Here is a 27,268-nt window from a genome sequence, read left to right as displayed (position 1 = left end):
TTTAATATAGCAAGTAAAATTTTGTCTTACATTTTTATAATTTAATTATGTGAGTTATACTGTCTTCATATATTAAAAAATCACACACATATATAATTGAATTTTAAAAATAGTTATTCAAATATATATTTGAAATTTCTATCAGTTCAATGAAATTTAAAAAAAAATATTTAATTGAAATTTTTATTCAAATAATTATTTTAAAATTCATTAATTATAATATTAAATTTGAAATTTCTTTGATGATTACATTTTTTTTAATATAAAATGTCAACTAAAACAATTACAATTTTTAAATTTTTAAGTGTTTTAACAACCAAAATCTTTTTTATAAAGACACCAGTGTAACCTTGATTTTTTATATTGAGATTGAAAATAAGTAGAACTCAAATAAATTTTTTTACAAATATTTTTTTAAATGATGAATTAAGGAATAACTTTATATTTTACATAATTTTATTTGATTCTGTAACGTCCCATTTAATTTATAAACGCAATTAAAGAAAACGTCACACAATATTAGTACGGTAGCGTAGTCCTGGGGTCCTTAACACAACCCCGACAAAACCCGAGCACACCAAGATGCCAAAGGAAAGCTGAATACGAATACAACATAGAGTGTAGCGTAGAAATACAGAAAGAGATACATGGGTCATAGCCCTAAATAAAACACAAAGAAAACTCCAGCCCAGATGGCTAAGCAGCGGAATCACCATTCACTTGTTGACCACGAGAACCTCGCCCATCTGCTCCCATCAACCAAGTTGATGATCATCGCAAGGAAAAACAGCCACATACAACACAACCATGCAACGAAACGGGTAAGCTAGAGCCAACAACATATGCATCATACAGTCAAATATATTTTCATCATCTCACATCTATATAACAACCAAACAAGTTATGACTCTTCATTCAATACACTACGACTCGACTCGACTCATCCGGATACGTATAACTTGGTCGGATTCAGCGGATGCTTGCACTTGTGGTGGATACCTCTGCTCGTCCCTGAGCTGCTCATCTCCGAGCTATGTGTTACAAGTGTTACGATGAATCAAATCTCCCTCACCACAAAGTTAGCCCTTAATGAATTTCAGGCCTCCTGCTACTCTCACCACAGGAGTCAGTCCGCTCTAAGTGAGACTAACTGGCCTCTTAGAGTGTCAGGATGCAATCTTACCTTGAATCCTTACCTAGTTATACAGATGGGGCACCACCATGAACACCCACTACCAGGGCCATGGAATTACGTCCCGACCACTAAAGCGCGACCCTGAAAGCCTCACCTAGAGACCCCCAAGGAATTATGCACTGACACATACAAAACATAATCATGCAGTCCAAACGATAGTAACTGTACCCGCATACCTCAATTGTGCCAACCTTTAAAGTCCACGCCTTTCATGATCCAGGCCCAACCCATTTCAATTCGTCATAACCATTCATACTCACAGGACCTTATCTCATCTCATTTTCATGCCATGTTAACAATAACCAACTCACGTAGTTCACATGCCAACTCCATACCAGACCCATCACCCACAATTCATAATTCATACCAAACAGGCATAATACTCCATTATATACATGTTTCTCATCACACAATTCACACCCAAAACAATATCAATCATCCAAAGATAAACAAACACCCAAACAGCGTACAGCCTCGCCCAACCCCTCGCTCAGGTTGAAGGGCCTCACTCAGGCGAGACGTGCTCGCTCAGGCGAGCCCCCCTTCGCCTAGGCGAGGGCTCAAAAAGGAGAGCAGGAGCACATGCGGGATCTCGCTTAGGCGAGGCCCCTCTCGCCTGGGCGAGGTGCTCGCTCGCTCAAAACGTCGAGCTGGGCGACCTTTCGCACAGAAACCCTAGGCGAGCTCCCTGTTTATCTCGCCTAGGCGAGACTGACCCGCTTGGGCGAGATTTACAGGTCTCGCCACTGGTTCATCTGAAACAGCCATGTTTTCCAAGCCAACCAAACATACAGAGTGTTTTCACGCATCGAATCGAAAGATTAAACCATACAAGTAGCAACCAACTCAAACATAGACCAAAACGACTGGAAACTAAGAACTCTAACTTCCCGTACCTGGAAAAACTTAGCGAAGACCTCTACTTCGTGACCACGAGTACGGCAGCTCCAAGGATGCACTTCAGGGCTGTGGTGAGAGTGGAACAGAACCAGACAAGTGGGTTAGCCAAGGTTCTTACAACAGATCACGAAAAGGTTACAAAAAGGGAACTAGCACGAACTCGAAAGTCACTTACATGGAGTAACGGAACTTCCTGGCTCACGTAACAGCGGAGGCGGAACCCTAGCAGAGGGGGGTTGACGGCTGCGACTCAAAGTTCTGTGAAAGAGTGAAGAATGAGACCTAGGTCAGCTGAAAGGGACTTTATCTATTGGGCCACCCCTTTAGGCCCACTTACAAGGGCAACCCCCTTTTGTTTAGGGCAGAAGTAGTAAGATGGATTTTCATGGGCCTTACAGATTCTAGGATAAAAATTACAGTAACTTTGTAATTAAAGGTAACTATGTTAAGATGAAGGAGGTAATATATTCCTTAGGCATAGTTGAATTTGGAGGACAAAGTTAGTTTAAAAACCTTTTATTTATTTATTTTTTTAAGTTTTCTTCATAATATTTTCAGTAAATGAAGGTAATTTTTTTAATTAATTTTATGTTGTCATAATTTGGTTGCGACATAGGGATCTTTCTGGTTTTGATCAAAACAATAATTGACGCATATGTTTAAAGTGGAAGATGGGTGAAGAATAGAGAGTTAGGGACAGTGCAAATAATTTGACCATACATGTTTCCTGCAAATGCACAAGTTTTTGAAATGTAGAGTAACACAGAATCAGGATTTCCTGAGATGAACTCATGCAATCTAATCAAATATTACACCATTGTTCACAAAATTACTCGCAATGACTAAACCGATATTACTCCCATTTTTTCAATCTACGTTCTCCATTATAAGCATTTAACAATTCCAATTAATAATAAGATATTGAATTAAGTTATTTAATTCGAATGTTAATTAAATTATTAAATAAAAAATTGGCCAAAAATTGTTGTAAGAGTGGAGTATAAATCTTGAAAGGGTGTCAATATATATAACTTCTCAATTGTCAGTGGATGTATGAAATGTCATCGTGAAAATATAAATTGAATTAGAGATTTCTGATACATAAATTGCATTAGAGGTTTCTGCTTCACTTCTAAGTTTAGACCAGGGTAATTCTAAATAAATACGCTATCGGCAATGAAGAAATATAGGTTAATATATAAAATCTCGGTTTTCTAATATCCATAAATAAAAATCATAAAAATAAATTATAATATTATAATATTATTTTTCTATTAATGCGGTCACATATCTTTTACTAACAAAATATGTTGTTAACCAAACACTTTCTAATTATTCTGGAAATAGAAAAATATCCGCACATACTTTAATTTTTTAATCAAACATATTTTAAAACTTCCAAAAGAGTTATTCCTAATGTTCTACCTAGGAATAAAAGTAGATAACATGAAACAAACACTCTAGTGCTTTCTTCCATTACGTGGCCGAACAATTGATGTTCTACCCAGGAATTTGTTCACATCATACTTATAGTTACAGGTCTAAAAGTTACATTATTTCACCGTTCAAACAAACATTTTCCAACAAAAATCAGTCTTTTTCAATGTAAATGATGTAAAACTTACCCAAACAAAATGAAACGGACTTCAAACTTCAATACAACAAACGAAATGAATGTCCATTCATGCTGTCAAAACCGTAACAGTAACTCCAACTTGCCAACATTCAACTACTACTCTACAAGGTAACGCTGTATAAAACTTATCCAAGAGAGAAAAAGGCCGAAAGTAAGATTTGTAAACATTCTAAATATTCCAAATCAGTAAAATTTGTTTCATGAAGCCCAACTCTAATACACTAATAATGAAATTTCTTTCATGTCAAGACATGCTAGAAATATTATATAAATGCCCTTCTATATCTGGAATGAAACCTTTATCCAACATTTCCAATCTTACAATATCGTAGGTAGTTCGATTCGGATTCAAACCTTTTTCCAACATCTCATTAAGAAGCCTGCTTGCATCCTCTAGCTTGCCTGTACTACAAAATCCTTCAATCAGTAAATTATATATAGCAACATTTGCCCGCTTCCCTTCTTTCTCCATCTGGGTCCCTGACCTTCACTGCTGCCTTCACATTTCTCTCCATGCAATATCCATCCATCAGAGTATTATACGTTTTATGATTAGGTTTGACACCAAGGTTGACCATTTCACCAAGTAATTTTTCTCCCTCACTTGATTCATTGTCTTTGCAACATCCATCTATTAAGATGTTATATGTTATAACATCAGCTTTCGGGCCATAGGTCAGCATTTCATTAAGAAGATCCTTTGCAGCTCTCCCGTTCTGGTTCCTGCACAAGCCTGCAATTAAGGTATTATAGGTTGAAACATTTGGAAAAATCCCTTCTTCTCGCATCGATTTATGCAGAGCAAATGCGTCTTCCACCATCCCGTCTTTGCAGAATGCATCAATCAATGTATTAAATGTTATTGCATTGGGTACCAAACCTTGCTTAGCTATATCATCAAAGAGTTTTCTTGCTTCCCACGTCATCTTCATCTTACAAAGTCCATTCATAAGAACATTATAAGTAACAATATTTGGCTTCAAACCTATGCCATCCATCTTATCCCACAAAGCAATGGCCTCATCCAGCTTCCCGTTTTTAGATAAACCATTTATCAGTGAGTTATAAGTAACTAAATTAGGTTTTAGTCCCAGTCTTTGCATCTCTTCTAAAGCCTTTTTTGCCGACAAATTCTCATCCTTACAAAAACCATCAATAAGAGAATTAAAGGATCTCTCATTTGGGGAAATTTTATTAGCAAGCATTTCCTTCAAAATGGCCTCAGCTCTGTACATTTTTCCAGCACTTCCCTTCTTGGAATGCCCACCAATCAGAGTGTTATAAGTAACGACATTTGGAGAAAATCCCCAGGCTTTAATGTCTTCAATGACATCCTCTGCCTTATTCAACTTACCAGCTTTACAGAGACCATTGATATAAATATTAAATGTTATCAAGTTAGGCATAACTCTCCTTTTTATCATTTCCTTGTACACGTATTCCATTTCTCCTGTTTCATTCTCCTTCACCAGACCACTCAACAACGAATTGCAGGAATTCAGTGATAACTTATATCCATAATCATGAGATCGCCTAAATGTTTCACAGGCAGCACGAATTTGTAAATTTCTTGCATATGCTAGGATCAACATATCAATTATTAGAGCATTTGTACACGGCCGGACACTGACCGACAAGAGAGAGTGAAAAACAGAAGAAACTGTATGTTTCTCGTTCTTCACAAATTTATCCAAAAAGGACCTGACTTTAGAGTACCTTTTTGAATTTGCTAGAAGATGTAAAATTTTGGCAGTAGTTTCAAGACCATATGAAATTCTAAACTCTTTCTGAGACCACTGAAAGAACCTTAAAACAAGCTCTGAATCAACCCTCGCATTGAACAATTGGTCAATGAATATTGCAGGTTTGGTTGTTTTAAAAAGGGGTCTGAGCTCTGACCAGTGTTGTTTACTCAAAAGCTCTGAAATTGTAGATATGCTCAACGACTGAAAGGCTAAACCTGTGAGTTAAAAGAAACAATATAGAGCACAGGATGGATAACTAAATTATCAGCTGATGAGGAGAGATGATTGTCAAAGGGACACACATTAGCATTATTCAAGAATATTGAGTAGTTAAAAATATTCTCATTTATCAAGAATTGATGGAAACAAAGAGAGAACAGTCAAAAGAAAACATATCCGCAGATAAAATTTTGATGTAATAATAACAAAAAAAAAAAAATATGAAGGTTTATAAAAAAAGAATCAAATCCTAAGCATCACATGGATTATTTACTATATTATACATACGCTGAAGCACAGTTACAACTTAAGGATGGAAAAAGTTTTCTTACCTTGAACAGATCCAGTAAATTTGTCTATAACCATTGCTCAATGAATCCTTCCCTTGAAGGTCAGTTAATAAATAGTAGAGATCATCATTGATGGCAAACATAAACTGCAATGAGTTGTGTTTGTATCAGAAACAGAATAATACATCAGAACTAATAAGAAAATCACAGCTAGTTGGTATATATCATCAGATCAGAGGAAATCAAATTATGCATATTTTTTATTCACTAGAAATGATTGAATTTGTTTTCGACGATCGGTGTTTCATTAATATTTTCTTGTTTAATGGTTTAGTACACTTTGTATAATAATTTACAGCCCATTACTCATACAACAAAACACAGATTATATCTCATAATCGTTTCAAGCCGCAATATAAAACCAAATTATACCGAAAACAAAAATAATGTGAATGGAGGAGAGTGACATAACAAAGCCAAAAAAAATAGAAATATAAATTATTACAGCATAACACAACAAATGAAAGAAGATAAATTCAGAAAAAACAAATTATATCAGAGCACACACACCCAAGTGGACGAAATTGTCAATTAACATTGTGATGCTTTAGCACTACAATTCTATTAAAAAATATTATAACTATGAGAAAGCTAAGAAATATCCAGTATAAAAAGAGGGTTAAATAGTTTATTTAGGAAAGTTTATCACATTCAGTCATATCAATTTGGCTGTGTCCAACTTGCTTAGAAACATGCAAGTCAGTCATTTCACTCCTTATTCGCTCAACCTCATCCCATCTCTCAGCTTCAGCATAAATGTTAGATAACAATACATAATCTCCGTCTGTTAGACTTTTCAGTTTGGCAAGTTGTTGGAATGACACCTGAGCCAACTCCATTTTCCCTTGTGTCCTACAAGCACCCAACAATGTTCTCCATAAAATGGCTCTATTTTGGAAAGGAGAAGTCGTGATCATCTGATGTGTCTCTTCGAGCAAACCAAATCTACTAAATAGATCAACCATGCAACCATAATGCTTGATTTCGGGCATAATTTTATGCTTCTTCACCATATGATCAAAATACCATCTTGCTTTATCTACCCAACCCTTGTGACTACAAGCAATCAAAACACCAACAAATGTTACTCAATTCGGCCTAACAGTACCAAGCCCGCATTCCATCTCTGAAAACAACGTCAGAGCTTCCTCACAGTAACCATGGACAGCCAAACCAAAAATCATAGCATTCCAACAACTTGTAGTCTTTATCTTCATCCCTCTAAATACCTCCCAAGCTGAACTCAAATTCCCACATTTAGAATACATATTCAGAAGGGCATTTCCCAAATACCCTTCAATCTTATGCTCACACGCTTTGAGAGACTCGTGTATTTTGCTTCCCATTTCCAGTGCACCAGTTTCAGCACAGGCACCCAGAACTGAAATAAACGTCACTTCAGTGGCTTACTTCAGCATTTTGCATCTCAGAAAACAGTGTCAATGCTTCTGCATAATCCTTAACGGACACAAAAGCAGCAATCATAGAATTCCAGGACACAACATCCCTCTCAGGCATAACTTGGAACACCATTGTTGCACCCTCAATATCACTTGACCTGATGTACCTTCCAATGACAGTGTTCCATCAAACAACATTCTTGAGTGGCATCTATTCAAGAAGGTAATCAGCTAACTTAGAATTGTTGACACGATGGTATGCCAATATCATGATATTCCAAGAAACCAAGCTTCTGTTACTGATTTCATCAAACAAGTGTTGGGCAACATGGACCAATCCACATTGAGAGTACATGTAGAGCAAAGAGTTCTGAATAGTGGGGTCTTGATCAAACCCCAGTTTGAGAACAGTACAGTGAACTTCACCCCCTTAGGAAACGATAGTGATCTCATCGCACTCAACAAATTCTCGAGCAAACTTGTATGCTCTAGAGCAAGCCTTGAGCACAAAGTTGTAGGTGAAATGGTCAGATACAACATATGAGGTCTGCATGTGGCTTATATAGAGCTTGAAGAGGGAAGGAAGACTTGGCAAAGGCTCGAATCATAGTGTTGCAAAGGAAGGAGTAGTTCATAGAAGTTTGTAGGAAGAGGGAATGAGCATGGCAGAGGTCTCCCATAGGAGAAAGTGCAGAAAAGAATATTAACCTATCAATGAAAGGAGTATGGGTTTGAAAGCCTGCTTTGGTAATAATGGCTTGGACTTGTTTCAGTTCCAACATGGAACAGAGGTGCTCAAGCACATACCTTATGCGCGAAGAATATGTTCCCAACATTCGTGCTGTGTCTCGCTGTCACTACAAGTATTCATATAAATAAACTATAAGTATTCATATGAAAATTGAGAGTGGTATTTATATGAAAAAAAAAAAAAAAGATTCTATAAACAAGACTGAGTATCGTCAAGGTTGAGGATGTGGAAAGTTGAAAATCCAAATTACTATGGATTTGAACTAGACATGGGTGAGTGCATAGTCCGGTTTGCCTGTTTAAGCCGCACAACATTCTAAGAAAAAAAAAACGCTTTCCTATTAAACCCAACTGCAAGCACCCTCTTCGGAACTTCTTATGCTAATCGGCATTCACATTGCAATTGATTCATATTTCAAAAATTAGGAGCAATAAAAAGCTACAATAAATGTAAGCAGACATTGAGCACCAACAATCAGTAAAGGAAAACCAACCTAGGAAGCTCCGACCTCGGAGCCGCGCTTCCCCGCTTCGGAAGCGTGTCGGACACGGACACTCGTCGGAAGCGTGCACGACACGGTGTCCGACACAGTTATTTGAACCTGACACGACCTTGTTTCTGGACGCGCGGAGAAGACACAGAATGCATGCATGGGAAAAGCGCTTGAGAAAGGTTGAAGTTCACACTGCGGACACGGTGGCCTTGCAGTTGCAGAGGGAAGGGGGCGTGAAGGAAAAGAATAATCTGAAACAAAAGCTTAACTTTTTTTCTTATTAATTTAATATTTTAGTTAGATTATTTGGTAAGGAGGTTTGGTTTTACGATCCCAATCCAATCCTTTTCACCAATCAAAATTTCACTTTATCAATCTTTTATTCTTTTTTTCAATACAATTATGCAAAGAAATTTCAATATGTTTTATTAATATAATTATTTTAGTTTAAATAATTGAATTAATTAAAAATATCAAACATATATACTTAAAAATTAAATTAATGCTAGAATAATTTTAAAAAATGATAATAAACATTATTTTAAAAATTAATTGTCACAAATTAAATAAAATAAAATTACAAATATAAAAATCAAATAATTAACAATATTAAAATATCAATACTTATTAAATAGAATTTAAATAATTGAGAAATTATACATATTAAAATATTTCTATTTATTTCAGAAATATTATATATTTAAATTAATAAATATTAAAAACAGATTTTAAATATTTAAAATAAAAGATTTAAATAAATTGATGATCCTTACAAATGAATCGAAACACATTCTTCAGAACAAAATTGCTAATCAATTCTTACCGATTTCTTATTAGCAATTAGAAAAGAGAGAGATTCATGATGTGAGAAATTGGTTTCTAAATAGTCGATTTTGTAACATTCCAGATAATGGAGTTTTAAAAAGCGACAGTGATTTAAAAATAATGAGACTTAATTATTTTAATATTGAAAGGTTTTAGTATAAATAGAATTGTTATAAACGAGTTTGATTATTTTAAAACACACTATCTCTCTAGAAACTACTTTTCTAGAGTTATCTGACTTCTCTCTAGAAGTTCTGCCTCTTTGGTCGTCTGATTGAAGAACCGAGACCATAGGATTGATCCTCTCGGCGAGCTCTTCAAATTGGACCGATCAGTTTCTTCGTTCGTGTAAGTTGAGTTTCCACTCTCTTTTTTAGTCTTTTTTTGTTTTCTATTGCATGCGAGCCCTCTTCCGCTTGCATGCGGCGTTTTAATCATTAGTATGAGTCTCTGCTGATCAGTGATCATAACGGTATGTCCTGATCGTTCTTGTGATGTTTCTATGTGTAGATAGAGCATCCTGTGGAGTTAGAGGTGTTGACGTTTTTAAGGCATTGACGTTTATAAAGTTGTCTAAACAGGATAACAAGTAAGGGAAGCTAACTGTTTTACTTGTATTTAGTATAGAAATCATTCTGATGACTTTGAATTGCATGATTGAGTGTTGTATGAGTGCTTGAACTGTGTAATTGAGTGTATGATTGGATTGTGATAAATTTTTGGACTGTTGCATGTGAGAACAGATTGGGAATCTGGTAGTTTCGCCTAAGCGAGCAGCTCTCGCCTACGCGAAAACACCAGAAACTCATCCCCTGTCTCTGCGCGAGATCTCGCTTAGGCGAGCCAGTCTCGCTTGAGTGAGAGTCACTCTCGTCTAAGCGAGACAGCTTAGCCTGAGCGAGAATTCGCCCAGAGTTTGGATTTTTCTCTATTTCGAGCCTCGCTCAGGCGAGAATGACTCGCCTAAGCGAGAGAGCCCTTTCGCCTGGGCGAGACCTTTCAGCTTGGGCGAGAACCTCTGCAGCTGAGTGTTATTTCTCTGTTTCTAATGGATGAAGCTATGTTTAAATGTTAAAATGTGAACTTAGTTATGATATGCATGAATTGTTATGACTGGTAATATATGTGGTGAAATTGCATGAAGTTGGAATATGAGAAGAAGTGGTTGAATTAGAATTTCAAGGGAAATTCAAAAGAGTATGTTAGTGTGTGTAAGGACGTGAGGACTCCGTATGGGTTGGTATCCTGACGCTCTAATAACCATTAAGGTTCATGTAGAGTGTAATGGATTATGTCGTGAGGAGTAGCAGGAGGTCCTAGTCTGTGTACCCTATTCAGTCACAGACGCGAAGGGGACTTACCTTGGGACTGGTTGGGTGATAACCCCTTGTGTCCAAACTCTGTAGAGTTTGGGAACCTTCACAGGTGCAAGCCACCCAGAGATCCAATGTCGCTTACATAATCCGGATATCGAGTCTAAAGTAATATATATGCATTGTGTTTGTGGTGGTCTATGTGATTCTGGTGAAAATGAGAAAGATTGCATGATTTCTATTATTAATTGAACTGTATGATTCCTTTAATCAGATTAGCTTACCCTTGCTTTCTGTGTGTTTGTCTCGTGTTGTATGTTTTCCTTTTGCGATGATCACCTATTCGGTGGGAGCAGATGTGGTTGCAATGTCAAAGGCGCTTCTGGAGGATGAAGAACCATCGTTTTAGGTTGATGAGGAGGTTTCCAATGAGAGCTTTAGCAATGGTTAGTTTAAGTATAGAGTTTATTAGTTTAGTTTCAGTGTATAAGTGATATATTTTTATAGTCATATCTTTTGTAAGGTTGTATTAATATATTGTGTACACTAGATTATCTGTTTTGGAACCATGATGAAACTCCCTATTTTTATTAGCTTTAAACTGCTAAAATTGGGATGTTACAGATTTCTTATCTTTAGAAGATTTGGTTAACTTCGTAAATTAATTCAAAAGTAGGTTATTTCAGTAAATAAAAATAAAAGAAACTGGATATTAGGAAATATAAATCCAGAAAACCTATAATTTGAAAGCTTATGTATCTGGCACTCTGTTTTTTTTATTTGGAAATTAGGAAGCAGAACAAATTACACGACATGAACACTCAGGAATAAACAAGATCACTCCCTATAGATTTCAAATTAGCAAAAAGTCACCTCTTTTTCGAAAATTGCTGATGAAATCTCTAACAATGATGTTAACAGATAAATGGCAGTCAACTAGTAATTGGTCATGAATGGCTTGTAAACTTTAAGATCATCAACAACTCCAGCAATGGAACCTACTGCAGCTACCATTGTCAAGACGAAGCATGCAGCACTAAGCATCTGCAGGCATATCCATTTTGTGCTCCATTTTGGTAATTTAGTTTGAACAATATACATCTCCACTGGGAAATACACGGTGAGTGGCCAATATGCAATGGCACCAATAAGCCCCACAATGTCATTGAAGAATGGTAGCACCATTGCTATCACAGTACATCATATCACAAAACTTGTCCTCCAAACCAACCTGAAGAGGTTCAGCTTCAAGGGTTTGCAACCAGGGATTGGTACTTCAAATTCCTTCACCGTAAAATCACTCTCTGGGAATTTTTGTGCTGCGTTGTTTTCAATAAATTTGAACAAGGGATTGGTACTTCAAATTCCTTCGTCATAAAATCACTATGGGAATTTTCGTGCTGCGTTGTTTTCAATAAATTTGAACAAGGGTTGGCAGTAACCTTGGTATGAACCAAGAAGGTGGACAACAATGACAACATTGGCTATGTCAAGGAGCCAATATGGGTTATAGAAGCCAAAACCAGTGAGCAGGTTTCCAGGGCTTTCATCTCCAAAAGCTGCATAGCCAAAGCCACCACATAGCAGATAGAAAATGGTCATCACTAAAACACTCACCGAAGTAGCCTTCGACATTGTCTTTGACTCTTCAGGAGGTGATTTGATTGTGTCCTGTTTCATAACAACCTCGGTTTTAGTTTAGTTTAGACTTCAACTTACAATATGGAAAAAAACATTGAAACTAATCTTTAGATACTACTGAGTTATTTCTTATATCAAAATTAGAGCTTCATTTCAAGAATCCATATAATAAATGTTCACATTTAGAATCACACAAATTGTTGATGTAAAGTTTCAATGCTGATTGAAACCATACAAGTTATACCTAAGAAACTATGTTTTGAACAGTGAAGTTCATATGAATGTAATAAAATTCAGAAAAAGTAGATGTACCTGAATATCCATAAGGACCATTGAGTAGGAGTAGGCAAAGGCTATGTTACCAAGAGCTTGGAAGCTCCTCCAAATTTTTTGGCTTTCTAAAACAGCACTAATACTTAAACTAGTTAAGCTTCCTTTAACCATTCTGTTTCCTGTTACAAGCACAACTCAAGTCAAATTTCTACCCTGTAATAGTACAATCCTCAACTGATAATGATGTAGTAAATGACAATTTTCTATAACATCACATGAATAGAAACATACCTACAACTTTAGCAATTCCAAGACCAAGTCCAATTATAGAGTATGTGAAAGACATAACAGCAGCCACAATAGAGAGCCACCATATCTCGTTGAATTCTGGAATTTGGGATAAAATAATTTCGGCAATTCCAAATGAAATCGTGTAAAAATTGCTGTTGATTTTGCATGGATCTTTTTCTCCGCTGTTATGATAACAATTAGACCTTTTAACTGTCCTGTTTCATGAACAACCTATAACGAAAGATGATAAAAGGTGACAGTGTTTGGCAATAATCAAAAGGTGTTCATTTAATAAAAGATCATCCAATATTTATATACAGTCAGTATCCTAAATACAACCCCTTTTATTCTAGAATTCTAATAGCAGAAAGGACAAAATAACAGAACGTACAAAATAACAAAATGTACAAAATGCATGTGCAAGATTGCAAGTTTGTTACAAAATGAATATTGTACAAGTTTGTTAGCCTCCCGCAAGCTGGAGAGGAGTATCAACCATTTCTAGCTTGGACAAGTTTGCATGGAATAGCCGAGGGGGAAGAGCTTTAGTGAAGATATCAGCAAGTTGCCGAGATGATGGAACTGGAAGAAGTTTCATTAATCCTGCTTGTACCTTTTCTCGAACCAAATGGCAATCTATCTCCAAGTGTTTCGTTCTTTCATGAAAGACTGGATTTGCAGCAATGTGTAAAGCACATTGATTATCACAATAAAGTGTTGCTGACTTAGAACACTGGATTTTGAGATCATGGAGAAGGTAAGTTAACCATTGCAACTCGTAGGTACTAGTAGCAAGGGCTCTATATTTTGCTTCGGAGGAAGAACGCGACACAGTATTCTGTTTTTTGGTTTTCCAAGAAATTAAAGAGTTCCCTATGAAGAAACAATAACCTGTGACTGATCGGCGTGTGAAGACGCAAGTTGCCCAATCGGCATCACTAAAACCAATTAGGTGGATAGGAGAATTCCGTTTGAAGTAGAGCCCCTTGGTTGGACAGCCTTTCAAGTATTTAAGAACTCTTATTGCAGCACCTAAATGAGACTTTGTAGGATTTGCCATGAACTGACTTAATTGCTGAGTCGCAAAAACGATGTCTGGACGAGTCGTTGTAAGGTAAATCAAACGACCAACAAGGCGCCTATAGGAGAGGGGATCATCAAGTAATTCACTCGAATTATCTTGCTTTAAACGAAGAGAACTATCCATAGGAGTGGAACTCGGTTTACAACCAATAATCCTGAATCTGAAAGCAACTCAAGGCAGTATTTTCGTTGAGATACAAAGATGCCATCATCAGACCTGCTTACTTCTAATCCCAGAAAATATTTGAGTTCCCCCAAATCATTAATTCGAAAATTGGATTGAAGTATATGCTTGAGCTTTGTTATTTCAGTGGAAGAGTTGCCAGTTAAAACAATATCATCAACGTATATCAATAAACCAGTAAATTCCCCTTTTTCATGCTTGATAAACAAACTGTGATCGGCATGTGATTGCGAATAACCAGATGAGAGAAGAAGGTTAGAGAGTTTCTCATACCATTTCCGACTTGCTTATTTTAGGCCATAGAGAGATTTTGATGAGTTCAAACTTTTGCCTTCATTTAATATTTAAATTTGGGGATTTAATTGAATTTTCTATGCTTAAAGATTGATTTAATTAGGATTTGTGATTATTGGATTTATTGAGTAAGTTTGGTAAAAGTGGCGTAAAAATTAATTTTAGTTGCATAAAATATTATTGGATATTCTAACGTTTGTTAATGCAGCTGGAATTTATTTTTGGTCATTGATAGTGTGGATTTGAAATATTCAAAGTTACAAAATAAGTCCAAAATCAGGAAATTTTGGAAAAGAATAAATCAGGAGCTAAATGCACCCCTAGATCTTATTTGCACACTCCTTCTAAAGTGGACCACCAAAAACCTGTTCTGCACCCCTAGTTTTTACTAAGTTGCACCCCTCCTACCATTAAACTCCACTCAACCAGATCATGCCATGTGGCAATCCCCACCTTTTAAAATTAGCCAACCATAACAAGCCACGTGTCATAATCTTCCACTCACCAAATTGACCAGTTAGATCTTGCCACGTCATCATCTCCTCCATCTCACACATGAAACCCTAACCCTAATTTTCCTCCTCTCCTACCATCACCATGGCAGCCGCCGGCCACCATTCACGGACCTCGCTGTCAGCCGTGCCACCACCATCCTCCGTGCCTGCAACTCGCCGGAGAATTCAGCAGAAACGTCGAGAACCATGGAAGCTTCCATCTTTCTCGCGAGCACATAGCAGCGTTCTCCATCATCACTGCAGCGCGCCTCCATACCATTCTCCATTCTTGCGGCTGACGTTGAACATCACCACCGCAACTCCGCCACGTTCCTGCAACACACATCCATGGCAGAGAGGAGAATGCGAACCATTTGTGCACACAGCGAGCCACCTTCGAACAGATCCACGCTGCAGCAGCACGACCATCACGTAACCACAGCCATGATCGAACCTTCACAGATCTGCACTCGTCGGATCTGCATCTGAACCATTTTCCATCTTCTCCGAGCACCACCACGAGCAATTGCACCACACATGGAAACGCAGCAGCATCTGGATCTGCAACCAGAATTCGTTGCGCCTTCCACCAACACAAACCTGCATCGCATCATCATTGGCACGGAGAGCAACCAGAATCCAGACCGCACCACCTGTAGCAGCAACGCGAGCCACCACGCTAGCGAATCCGACCACCGCGCCTTCGTCGGAGAAGAAAACCAGTCACGGCCGCGCAGCCAAAGAAGAAACCATGGAGGCAGAAACCCTAGTTTGGAAAGAGAGTGCACTCTGCCACGTGTCAGCCTGCTATTGAACAGTCTAACTGGTCAACTGGTCAAAGTCAGCAGTCAACTTTGATCAAAACTGCAAAAATGGTTAAATAAGAGGGGCAGAATTGGAAATTAGATAGGAATTAAGTTGCTAATTAATTAAATAAAAATAAAAGATTTTAGCAACTGACATATAAAGCCTAAAGTCCAGTTAAAGCCTATATAAAGAGACTTAAGGGAGCAGAAACGACTGACAACTTAAACAACTTAGAACTCTCTAATTTTGGCAAACACCGTCATCCATCACATCTCTCATTCTCTCTTTTCTTTTATTTTCTTTCCTTCATCGTTGATTCCACTGTAATTTCTTAACTGGATTCTGAGGTTAGATGAATTTATGTGTTTGTTATTTTGATTATTGTTGTGGTTTTTGTTTATTTATGTCCTTTGCTTCTTAATCGAATAGAAAATAATGATTCATCTACATGCATGCTAATCATATGAGTTAAAAGGTTTTTAAATTAAATTGAGACTTTACTTTGATTTTATTTAGAAACTTTCATTTGATTAAATAAGTTTTTGCCAATAATTGAGACTTTACTTTTATTAGAGGTAATTACTTTAACTAAAATTAGTCAAGACTTTACTTTGATTAATTAAGTTTTCTATTTGATGAAGAAACAAAGGAATAGACCTGATTAGGCATAGTAAAATTAATTGAGACTGTACTTTGATTGAATTTACTATGGACAATCTAACAATTCTCACTTTTAATTGAGACTGTACTTTGATTAAAAGTGAAATGCCAACAAATGAATTGAGTCTTTACATTGATTGATTTGTAAATCAACAACAATAATTAATTTAACAATATACTCTAGATAACCAATGAAGAATCTTATTTAGAAAAAGTAGTGGAATTGACCTATTTACTATTATTGTGTTTACAATCTTCCGTGTCATTTTCTTTGCATATCAAAACCCCCTATTTTTATAGTTGTTAGTTTTAATTGCATTTTTAAGAATCAAATATTTGAGATCAATTCCGTATTCGTTGTGAGACGACTCAGGGTTATCTTAACCCTAACTATTTTGTTCACTACGACAGCGATATCAGATTTCTTGAGCTTGCAACACTGTAAGGATTTATACCCATATAGACCTTGAGGAATCTTCATGTAAACCTCCTCGGACAAGTCACCATGTAAAAAGGCATTACTAACATCCAGTTGCTGCAATTTCCAATTGTTTATGGAAGCTAGGGCAAGGATAACTCGTAAGGTGGTCATTTTAACCATTGGAGAAAAAGTCTCAAAGAAGTCTATCCCTTCAACTTGAGAGAATCCTTTCGCAACAAGCCTTGCCTTATATCGCTCCACACTCCCATTTGGTTTCCTTTTGATTTTGTAAACCCATCTACATCCTATGGGCTTGACATTCTTAGGAGTTTCCACAATCTCCCAAGTTTTGTTCAGCTTTAAAGCCTCAATTTCATCCTTCATGACTTCTTTCCAACACGACTTCAAAATTGCTTCTTGATAGTTTAGGGGCTCAATCTCAGAAGTTAGGTTCATGACATAATGACGCTCAAACTCATTAATGGAAGAAAGAACAGATTGGATAGGATACATGCACGTTGACGATGATTGATTTGGTTTGGTCTCTAGGTTGTAGCAAACAAAATCTGCAAGTCAAACATTGGGTTTAGAGCTACGAGTGGTTCGTCTTGGTATGAAAGGAATAGGGTTTGGATGAGGTGAGGAAGAGATATGTGGCGAGATTGACTGGGATGGAGAAGTTGATGGCGAAATTTGTGGAGAGGATGAGGTTGTTGGGGAAGATAAGGTTTGAGGTAAAATGGGAGTCTGTGATGGATGTTGGTCCTGAGGTGTAAAATTATTGTGGTGAGGTGTAAGTTGGAGAGGATCAATGTCATGGAAGGTCTTTGTTTGTGGAGGAAATAACTTTTCTTTTTCTTGGGCCTCGAGTTTGTTATTAAAAGGAAAATGGGACTCATAGAAGATAACATCTCTAGAGACAAAAATGTCTTTATTTTGTAAGTCTAAAATAATATAGCCTTTTGTGCCAAACTGATAGCCGAGAAAAACTCCTTTTCTAGACCTAGAATCAAATTTTTGTTTGGGCCCAGTGGTTGCATAACATAAAGAACCAAAAACTTTAAGCATGGAAAAATCAAGTTTTTGGTTATGCAAAAGTTCGTAAGGAGTTTGTTTCTTTGTAACTAGTGAAGGTATACGGTTAATAAGATAAACTGCATGTTTTATTGGGCAATTGAGATTGAAACATGAGAGCACATGCCACATTACGAATATGTTGGTGTTTTCTCTCAACACGCCCGTTTTGTTGAGGGGTATAAACACAACTGGTGTGATGTATAATCTCTTTTGAAGCAAAAAAATCTTTAAGAAAATTTTTTTGACCATTATCCATCCGTATACATTTTATTTTTGAATCAAATTGATTTTCAATTAAAGAAATAAAATTTTGAACATAAATTTTCACTTCGGATTTTGATTTCAATAAGACAATCCAAGCATATCTACTAAAATCATCCAAGATAGTTAAAAAATATTTTTCACCATGAATGAAGGCCTTAGAAAAAGGTCCCCAAATGTCTATGTGCACCTGATCAAATTTTTTTGAAGTTCTACTATCACTAAGGCAATAAGGCAATTTTCTTTGTTTTGCAAAATGACAAATGTCACAATTTTCATTAATATGTTTTGGAATAAAAGGGAATTGTTCACATAACATATTTAATCGGTTTCCCGAGAGATGTCCTAATCTATAATGCCAAAGGTTGGAGTTTGAGATGGTATTGGTAGCACTTTCATTAATGGAAGGTTTGGTTGTTGAAAGAACCTTGGCTTCTTTGTTGACTTGCAGATGATATAGACCTTGTTGAAGATTAGCCAAACCAATCATCCCTAACGTACGCTTGTCCTGGATGGTGCAAAAAAAAATCATGAAAGATGAGAATATATTTATGAGTCAGTATGAGTTTGGATATGGATAAAAGATTAAAATGAAAAACCGGAACAAACAAAACATTGTGAATGATAAATTCGTGAGAAAAAATGACTGTTCCAGATATGTGGGCACTAACAATGGACTTATCAGGTAAACTTATTTGTACAGGTTTAATGTTAGAATAATTTGAAAAATAATTTAGAGAAGATGCAACATGATTTGTTGCTCCTGAAACTATGATCTAGGGAACATTGTGAATGGTGTAAGAGGTATGGTGTGTGTTAGTGCAAGAAATAAAGGAGGTACCATTAAACTCAATTTTTTTGATCATTTGGAGTGTTGATGAGATTCACTCTATTGGGCTGAACGAGAGAGTTGGGCCCAGTTACATCAGAAGCATTTTTTTGTTGTTGTGGTTGGAGCAAAGACATTAGGGTTTGATATTGGGCCTGAGTCAAAGTGATGGGGCCTCCCTCCTTCTCGGAACCGTTGCCTCCCTCAGTCGGTTCAATCACAGCTGCATTGTTAATGGAGGAGGAAGAGCTAAAGGCATCGCGGTTGAACTTTGGCCTTCCTGGGTATCGAGGATGACCAGGGGGATAGCCATGCTTTCCCTAACACACGTCAATGGTGTGTCCAGGACGATGACAATAGGAGCATTTCTTGGTAGAGGCCCCTTTGACAGCGGAAGGAGGACCAAAGCTACGCCCTTTGCCGGAGAAAGAGTGATTAGTTACATTCACAAAGGCGTTGGGTTCAGTAGGTGAAGACAAAGTGAGTTGTCGTTCCTGTTGGACAACCATGGAGAAGATGCGGTTGATAGCGGGAAGAGGATCCATCAAAAGGATTTGGGAACGCACAACAGAGAAGCGTTCATCCAGACCTTTGAGGAATCGAATTATGAAATCCTGTTGGTGGTAAGTTTTGGCAAGACACAAGCAAGAAGAAAAGGGTCTGTAGTTATCGAGTTCTTCCTAGAGGTATTCAATGTGGTGTAAAACTCAGAGACAGAACGAGTTCCTTGAGAAAGTCCATATATTTCTTCCTGGAGCTCTGCGATTCTTAGGAGATCGCCTTGCGAAAAACATTCGCAAAGGTCATTCCAAATGTCTATGGCACACTCGAAGAAAATAGCGCTTTGGGTGATGGAAGGAGTAACCGAGTTGAGTAACCACGACATGACAAGGGTATTGCACCTTTCCCAAGCAGAATAAAGAGGTTCTTCAACCTTAGGAATAGGAATGGTGCCTAACAAGAAAGCCATCTTATTTTTTGAGATTAAAGCCATTTTAATGGCACGTGACTAGGACAGATAGTTTGTGCCATCAAGGACAGGGGTTATGGAGACAGAGGAGGGTCCTTCACTAGGATGAATGAAGAAGGGACTGGATGGGTTCATGGTAGGATCAGTGGCTTCATTAGAGTTCTTTGTACTGGCAGGAGGAGTAGAAGACATTTGGAAGGAATAAGCAGAGCTCCAAGAGGGAGCTTTGATACCATATAATGAAAGATGATAAAAGGTGACAGTGTTTGGCAATAATCAAAAGGTGTGCATTTAATAAAAGATCATCCAATATTTATATACAATCAGTATCCTAAATACAGCCCCTTCTATTCTAGAATTCTAATAGCAGAAAGGACAAAATAACATAACGAAACAGAAAGGACAAAATAACAAAACGTACAACATAACAAAACGTACAAAATGCAAGTGCAAGATTGCAAGTTTGTTCAAAAGGAATATTGTACAAGTTTGTTACAACTGAAAACATCAATCAACACATTTGTTCTTACACTTTGATCCACACAACAACACTTGCATCATTCAAAACTCACATCATGCTTATGGAAGCTGCAATGGTGTACCCTATTGCCACTCCAAAAAGGTTCGCATACTGAACCCATGCACACAACTTAGCATTCATTCTACCTTCAAAACCCAAGAATGTTTTTCTTCAGTAAAAGCATGAATATGAACAAGAAAGTCGAGACCTTGAATTGATCTGCCAACTTTGATATAAACTAGTTTTAATTTATACTTTTTCCGGAAATGCTATGAAAAAAGACATTACAAATGGTACCATAATTGAGTTGGGTAGCATGCATACCTAGATGGGATCGAACAACATCCATGTAAGTGTAGTTTCTTTTGCCAATAACTTAGTCTCCAGTACGGTAACAAGCAGCTAGAAGAAGTGAGGTGTAATAAGTGACCACAGAGAACAGAATCATTGTAGCAGGACCAGCAATCCAACCAAGCTGAGCAATAGCCCAAGCCAGAGATAACACTCCAGAACCAATAACAGCAGTTATTATGTGGGCACTTGCAGTCCAAACAGTTCCTGTCTTATGAAGCTCAAAGTCGGTGTGTTTGAAATGACTACTTACCAATAACCAAAACAATTTGTTTTGTTTGTTTTAGAGACAAAAAAAACGAGTTATTTAAAAATAACAATTAGATGACATGAAGTGAAATTGATGAACTTCAAATACTTGGACTTTGGAGGATATTTGATTACTTACCAGTTCTTTTGAGACGACCATCATCATCAAAGCATTGGAACCTGCTAGTTGAATCGTGCCATTGGAGGCTTCGAATGCATCTTCATAAGTTCTACTTGCACCTTTTTCCAACATCATGCTTTGAGAGAGACACCAACCCAAGTTTGGCTATAGAGTCCAATATATGCAGCCTCAGATTGTGCTCACTATTCAGTAGGATTGTTATGTATGATTATAATCAGTTAAGTGACTCTCAATTAGCCAGTCCTATTTATACTTAAGTGTTGTTGGATTTTGTTTGAAAATGGTCTACTATTTGATTGAAGACAATAGGGGTCACTGATACAGCACAAGACAAAGAAAAAAAAAAACACTAATTCAAGTTTCTTTGGATGGCTTAACACAATGTTGCCAAGGAGAATGATATCTCTCTTTCTTTCTTTTTTTTTTTCTTAATTGATTATCAATTAACTTTCAAGTTACTTTTTTCTGGTTAAAATATTTCTTTTTTTCTCTATTTTTGTTCAATTTTTGTCCTAATATTATTTCAATCAAGTCCCAATTTTTGTAAATTTAGTCTTCTCTTTTTAACTTCTTCTTTTTTAACGCGGTTTGAATAATTAAATATAATGAACCGTGACTCTCTTGTCATTTTGTATTTTTTTTAAATTTTTTAAAAAATGTCTACATGGAAATCTAACATCATGTCACATATCAAAGTTGATATTTTATATTTAATTTGGTCCCTATATTTGTTATTTTGTTCAATTTAATCCAAATTTGTTTAAAGTTGAACATTTTTGTCCCTTTCAAAATTAATACCAAATTTAATTTTTATATAAAACTTAGAATGATATTTTTATTAAAATTCACATTTTTATTAAATATTTATTGTTTAAAGTTATAATTAGTTTAAAATTACAACGAAAATTTTAAGGATGACAACTAACACCTAAAATTTTAAAATTAGTCTTCATTCTTACAATTTTTCATTCTAATTTTAAACTAATTATAACCAAAATATTTAATAAAAATATGAATTTTAATAAAAATATCATTATAACATTTATATAATAAATAAATAAATTTTGTTTTAATTCGAGAAGGGACAAAATTGTTCTATTTTAAACAAAATTGAGATTAAATTAAATAAAAATAACAAATATAAGAATCAATTTGAATATAAAACATTGACTTTAACACGTGACACGCTCTCTGCTTGATTGATTTTTTTTTTTAAATAAAAAAAAATTGAAAAGAAAAATAACACTTCGGTCATTGTTGGTCTCTCGCTTGAATGGTCTACATTTGTGGTTTGTGCTCCTTTTATTCCAACTAAGAAAGAAGAGAATGATAATTTTGCTGTAAAATACCGTTTTTGAATTCTTCATTTGCAGACATTGATATAGATTGTTATTTCATATGACAAAAAAAAAAATAGAGTTTGGAAAATCACCGCTAGATTTGTCAACTCCAGTGAAGAGTTGATTCACATATCCACTAAGTCGCTACATGGTTTTAGTTCAATCTCTCTCTAACAAAAATGAAGCTACTCTGTTTGGCATGTAACTTTCTCACTTTCTCTCCCCGCATATTCTTCTCTTGTATTTTAAACAAAAGTTTGATGTTGACCTAGCTTTTGTCCAATGTGATTTCATTTGCACATAACGTTTGTCAAAACGTAGGGGTTGACCAAAGTCAAATGAAGTAGTGTTGTATTTTAACGATATTTGTTAAGAAATATTAAATATCGAAAATATATTTGTTTTATTCTAAACTAAAAGTCATTTTTATTTGATAATTTTATTTTCTAAATGTTTACTAAGACTAAATTATGCTTCTAAGTATGTATTATTTAAAAAGAAATGATAATTCTATAAATTTTAAATCAAAGCACCAAATAACAATTAGATTATAAATATTCAGATAATTAGATCACTTATAAGCGTATATTTTATCCTTGTGCTTCTAATAACTAACTTATACATTCTTATAGCTAATCCATGACCTAGTTTTGAGTTTTTTCTTTTACAGCAATATTTAGTGTTTTATTTGGAATTCGAGTTCGAGAGTATACAGCTAATACTCGTAAATTCAAAATTTACCAACTAGAGTATCAGATTCATACAAAATAAGGAATTTTTAAAACTTCTTCCTTTATAAAGCTATCGTCAAACATCTTATACCTTTCAAATCTCATAAATTTTTTCTAGCTTTTAAACTTTTCACACTATTATTCATGTTCAAATTTGTGTTAACCCACAGCTAACAGTTGAGTATTAGCGGAGAAAAAAGTTAACAAAGGAACCGAACTATAGCAATTAAAAAAAACAGTTTAAAAAAATTTAAACAACCCGTTAAAATCAAACATTAACCGTAATAAAACATGCTAACAAACTTTGTCAAAGTTAAAAGAAAAGGATAAATGATAAAAGAAATTTCAATAGCCTGTTTGATTAGAAAAAAGGATTTAAATCAAATAAAAAAGCAATTGGGATTTACTGGCTTACTTGTATTTGTTCTCTGTTTCCATCTGTAATGTTCAATATGGTCCAGTAAGTTTCTTTCTTGATGTTTTTCGTATGATTATGTGTTAACAAGCCCAACAAGCCTGGAGAGCACCATGATTGACGATAGTCTGATGAAAAAAGTTCACCAAAATCAGGAAGTTATAAAGTTAAGACTACAACTTTGCCGAGTGCACAGTTCCATTACACCAATATTTTAGCCATATTATGGCAGCAACATATTATCACTTTTATCATATTAGACTAGAAAAATTAAACTATAAAAATTGAGTAAAGGTATTTTAATATTTAAATTTAAAATTTCAAGATTCCTAGGACACATGAAACATGCAAAATTAACCTATCAACAATTTAGGATAAAGTTCCTTAAATAATTTAAATTTTCAAAATTAGTTATGCAACATCAACTTCTATCACTTCACAAACGTTGAATGAGAATACAGTTCGGTTTTTTATTTTTATCCTTTTCTTCTGCTTGATGGTTGTGATCTCAATGCATATTAAATTGGCTATTTCAATGGAAATATTTACCTCTTAAACTTTCTAGTCTCTCCAACCATACCCTGCACCTATAGCACCATAAGCACCACCAACCCATACTATAACCAACATGAGCTGAATAAGTGGGAAGTGAGGCTGACTTTTGTTGATTTGCTGCCCCAGATGAGTTCTGATCAGTTTGTGGCTTCGCTAGTGAACACTCCAATGTTTGTCCTGTTCATCCCCAAAGAAAACAACGCTTACCATTCGTAATAGTCTAGTCCACTATTTTTAAAATATTAGAAAGAATGTATCATAAAACAATAAAACAAACTACCATCAATTTCATATTTCTCTATGTTCTTCAATGCCTTCATGGCACTTGATGTTTCAGCAAAGTGCACAAAACCGTATTTGCTCTTTTCTTGGCCAGCTTTAGAAGAAGGGGCAATCACTTTTGTGATTTTTCCATAGTGTTCAAGCAACTCCTTGAGACGATCCTGAGTAATGTTTCCTGGAAGGTTCTTTACATACAATGCTTTTACCTGTAAGAGGCATTGAAATTATAAAACTCTAAAGCATAACTAAAATATAAGAAGTATTCCATGAGGAAAACCACAGCAAAATAAATCCCATTCTCACAACAGCTGCACGGACAATATAACATGAAACAGAACAACCAAAGATAGAGGAAATTTAATCCCATGGACAGCCCAACAGTAAGACAAAGAAACTCACACTTTTTAAAGTGTGAGTTTGTTCAAGTTCAACCCTCTGAGTAGCCCCTCATTTTTTTATGCCAATTTTTAGAGTTAACAATTACCATTCATTCACACAATCAACTAGTAAATTTTAGGGAAATGTAAAAGCAGAAGGAAAAATCGAGGTCAAATTCAATCTGATGTCAACAGTGCGTACCTCCATGACAACCAATATGACGAACACAAGCAACATTTGTATTTCCTGAGAGAGGGGAACAAGTAAAGTAAGTAATCTGTAAGGAAACCAGTGTGAGAGAGAGAAAGGGAAAGAAAAATTTACACGACGAAGGAGACATTGGATGGGATGAGGCACAAGAACTTCGGAAGCAGAGCTGCGAATGATGAAATAGGAGAAGAAAGTTAAGAAATGGAAGAGGTAATAAGAAAGCATGCGATTCAAAATCTCAGAACCCTAACCAATAACAATTTCAAACGCAAATATGCATCAAAATAAACAAATGTGTTACACAGTGCTCGACCTCCACAAAAACAGTTCCCCACCTCCACAGAAACAGTGCTGGACCTCCTCATCAGCGGGTTTAAGCTTCTCAGATTTTGAGGTGAAGATTCGGGCTTCACACACCGGCTGAGTTTGGGAGGAGCTATATTAAGGCTTCGTACTGGGTTTGGGAGCTTTGTGATAACAGGGATATAGGGATAGGATGGAGAACGAGGAACAGGGAAGAAATATAGAAAAAAAAGGAACAACTGAATTCAGTTTAATGAGGGAAAGTTACTTATCTACTTGGAAATGAATAGAGAGGGAAGGTAACAAATTTAAATTCATTTATATTTTATTTATCTTAAAAAGTGTTGGCAGACCGACGCTTGAATATGTTTTCTAATGATATGTTTCATTAGCGTTCGTCAGACCGACGTTATAATTGATATATTCATTTTTATTTTTAACGTGGATTAGGCTGATGTAATTTATTTATTTAATTAATATTATTACTTTAATATTTTGACTGTCATAAATAAAATAATATTACTTTTTTAGCATGGCACTCTACTCTATTATTCATATTTTATTTTTTATCATTTTAAATTTGGTTTGACCGAAAGTATTTTTTCTCGACAACAAAAATTGAATAAATAAAAGAATATATATTAATTTTATGGAGTGTTTTAAAGTCACTCTTTTATGACAGCCAAATACAAACATTCTTCTAGTGTTTAACTTGTTTTTTGTTGTTGTACTTTAAGAAACATATAAAACTTGAAACAAGATTTAGCATATTCCTATTTGTGGAAAAGAAGAATTGCATAAACTATGGACTAATTTGTTGCACGTGACAGAAGACTTAAACTAAATAATAAATATGGTACATCATTTAATGTAACGTTGATAAAAGATTTTTGTGTTGCACGCTATAATATTATCTTATTTGTATGCAAAAGACGAATTGAATTTGACTACTATCATCCAAAAATCTCTTTTTCCCTTGTTCATTTCATTTTTTATCTCTTGACTTCTAATAACTTATACATTTTTATAGCTAATTCATGACCTAGTTTGAGTTTTTTCTTTCACAACAATATTTAGTGTTTTATTTGGCATTCGAGTTCGAGAGTATAATGCTAATTATAATCGTAATTTCAAAATTTACCAACTAGAGTATCAGATTTATACAAAATAAGGAACTTTTAAAACTTTTTCCTTTTGTAAAACTATCGTCAAAGATCTCATACCTTTCAAATCTCATCAACTTTTTCCAGCTTTTAAACTTTTCATGTAAAACTTAATTAAGGATCTTTAAGATTTATAATTCTCACACGATAAATCATAATAGAGCACTAACCTTGATCTATGAGAGATCCTGTGAATATGCGTTCTTCAATTTATAATCTTGTGTGCTCTTCAACCACCGTTTCCCAATCTATCTCTTTGCCTTTCTTTCTCTTCTCACACGTACTTGATGGGTTACAGTGAAAAGAACCTTATGGCCAGAGACAGAACCTCAATTCCTTTTTATACCAACGTCCATCAAGTTGGTTTTTATTTTATCTTTATCTTTATTTTATTTTATTATCACTTCCCATAATAATAACCAATAAGTCTCTATATTTATTAAATCACAATTGGGCCCATCATAATATTTCAAATGAGTCACTAATAGAATTAATTCGTCAATTAATTCTAACATTC

General features: G+C 35.5%; 3 pseudogenes across 2 annotated transcripts; all 3 read right to left on the bottom strand.

Annotated features, from left to right (window-relative positions):
- Window positions 1-3,587: 3,587 nt before the first annotated feature.
- On the bottom strand, window positions 3,588-6,832 carry LOC114193661 (uncharacterized; annotated as a pseudogene). Its single transcript, XR_014984007.1, has 3 exons — window positions 6,695-6,832; window positions 6,028-6,131; window positions 3,588-5,691 (listed from the first exon to the last, which is right to left on the bottom strand). The product of XR_014984007.1 is annotated as an uncharacterized LOC114193661 (transcript).
- Window positions 6,654-8,281, bottom strand: LOC114193662 (pentatricopeptide repeat-containing protein At5g15300-like; annotated as a pseudogene).
- A 3,482-nt stretch (window positions 8,282-11,763) lies between these two features.
- On the bottom strand, window positions 11,764-25,857 carry LOC114193086 (amino acid permease 3-like; annotated as a pseudogene). The gene is made up of 13 exons (XR_014983940.1): window positions 25,621-25,857; window positions 25,400-25,451; window positions 25,277-25,321; window positions 24,696-24,903; window positions 24,410-24,592; window positions 23,861-23,988; window positions 21,372-21,518; window positions 20,957-21,190; window positions 20,685-20,778; window positions 13,033-13,247; window positions 12,781-12,920; window positions 12,254-12,498; window positions 11,764-12,184 (listed from the first exon to the last, which is right to left on the bottom strand). The product of XR_014983940.1 is annotated as an amino acid permease 3-like (transcript).
- Between the last annotated feature and the right edge of the window lie 1,411 nt (window positions 25,858-27,268).

Source organism: Vigna unguiculata, chromosome 8 (assembly GCF_037176805.1).
Source record: "Vigna unguiculata cultivar grain cowpea cultivar isolate G323 ecotype 2 chromosome 8, ASM3717680v1, whole genome shotgun sequence".
Lineage (NCBI taxonomy): Eukaryota > Viridiplantae > Streptophyta > Magnoliopsida > Fabales > Fabaceae > Vigna > Vigna unguiculata.
Note: the sequence above shows the minus strand (reverse complement) of the source record. Positions and strands in the feature narration are given on the sequence as shown.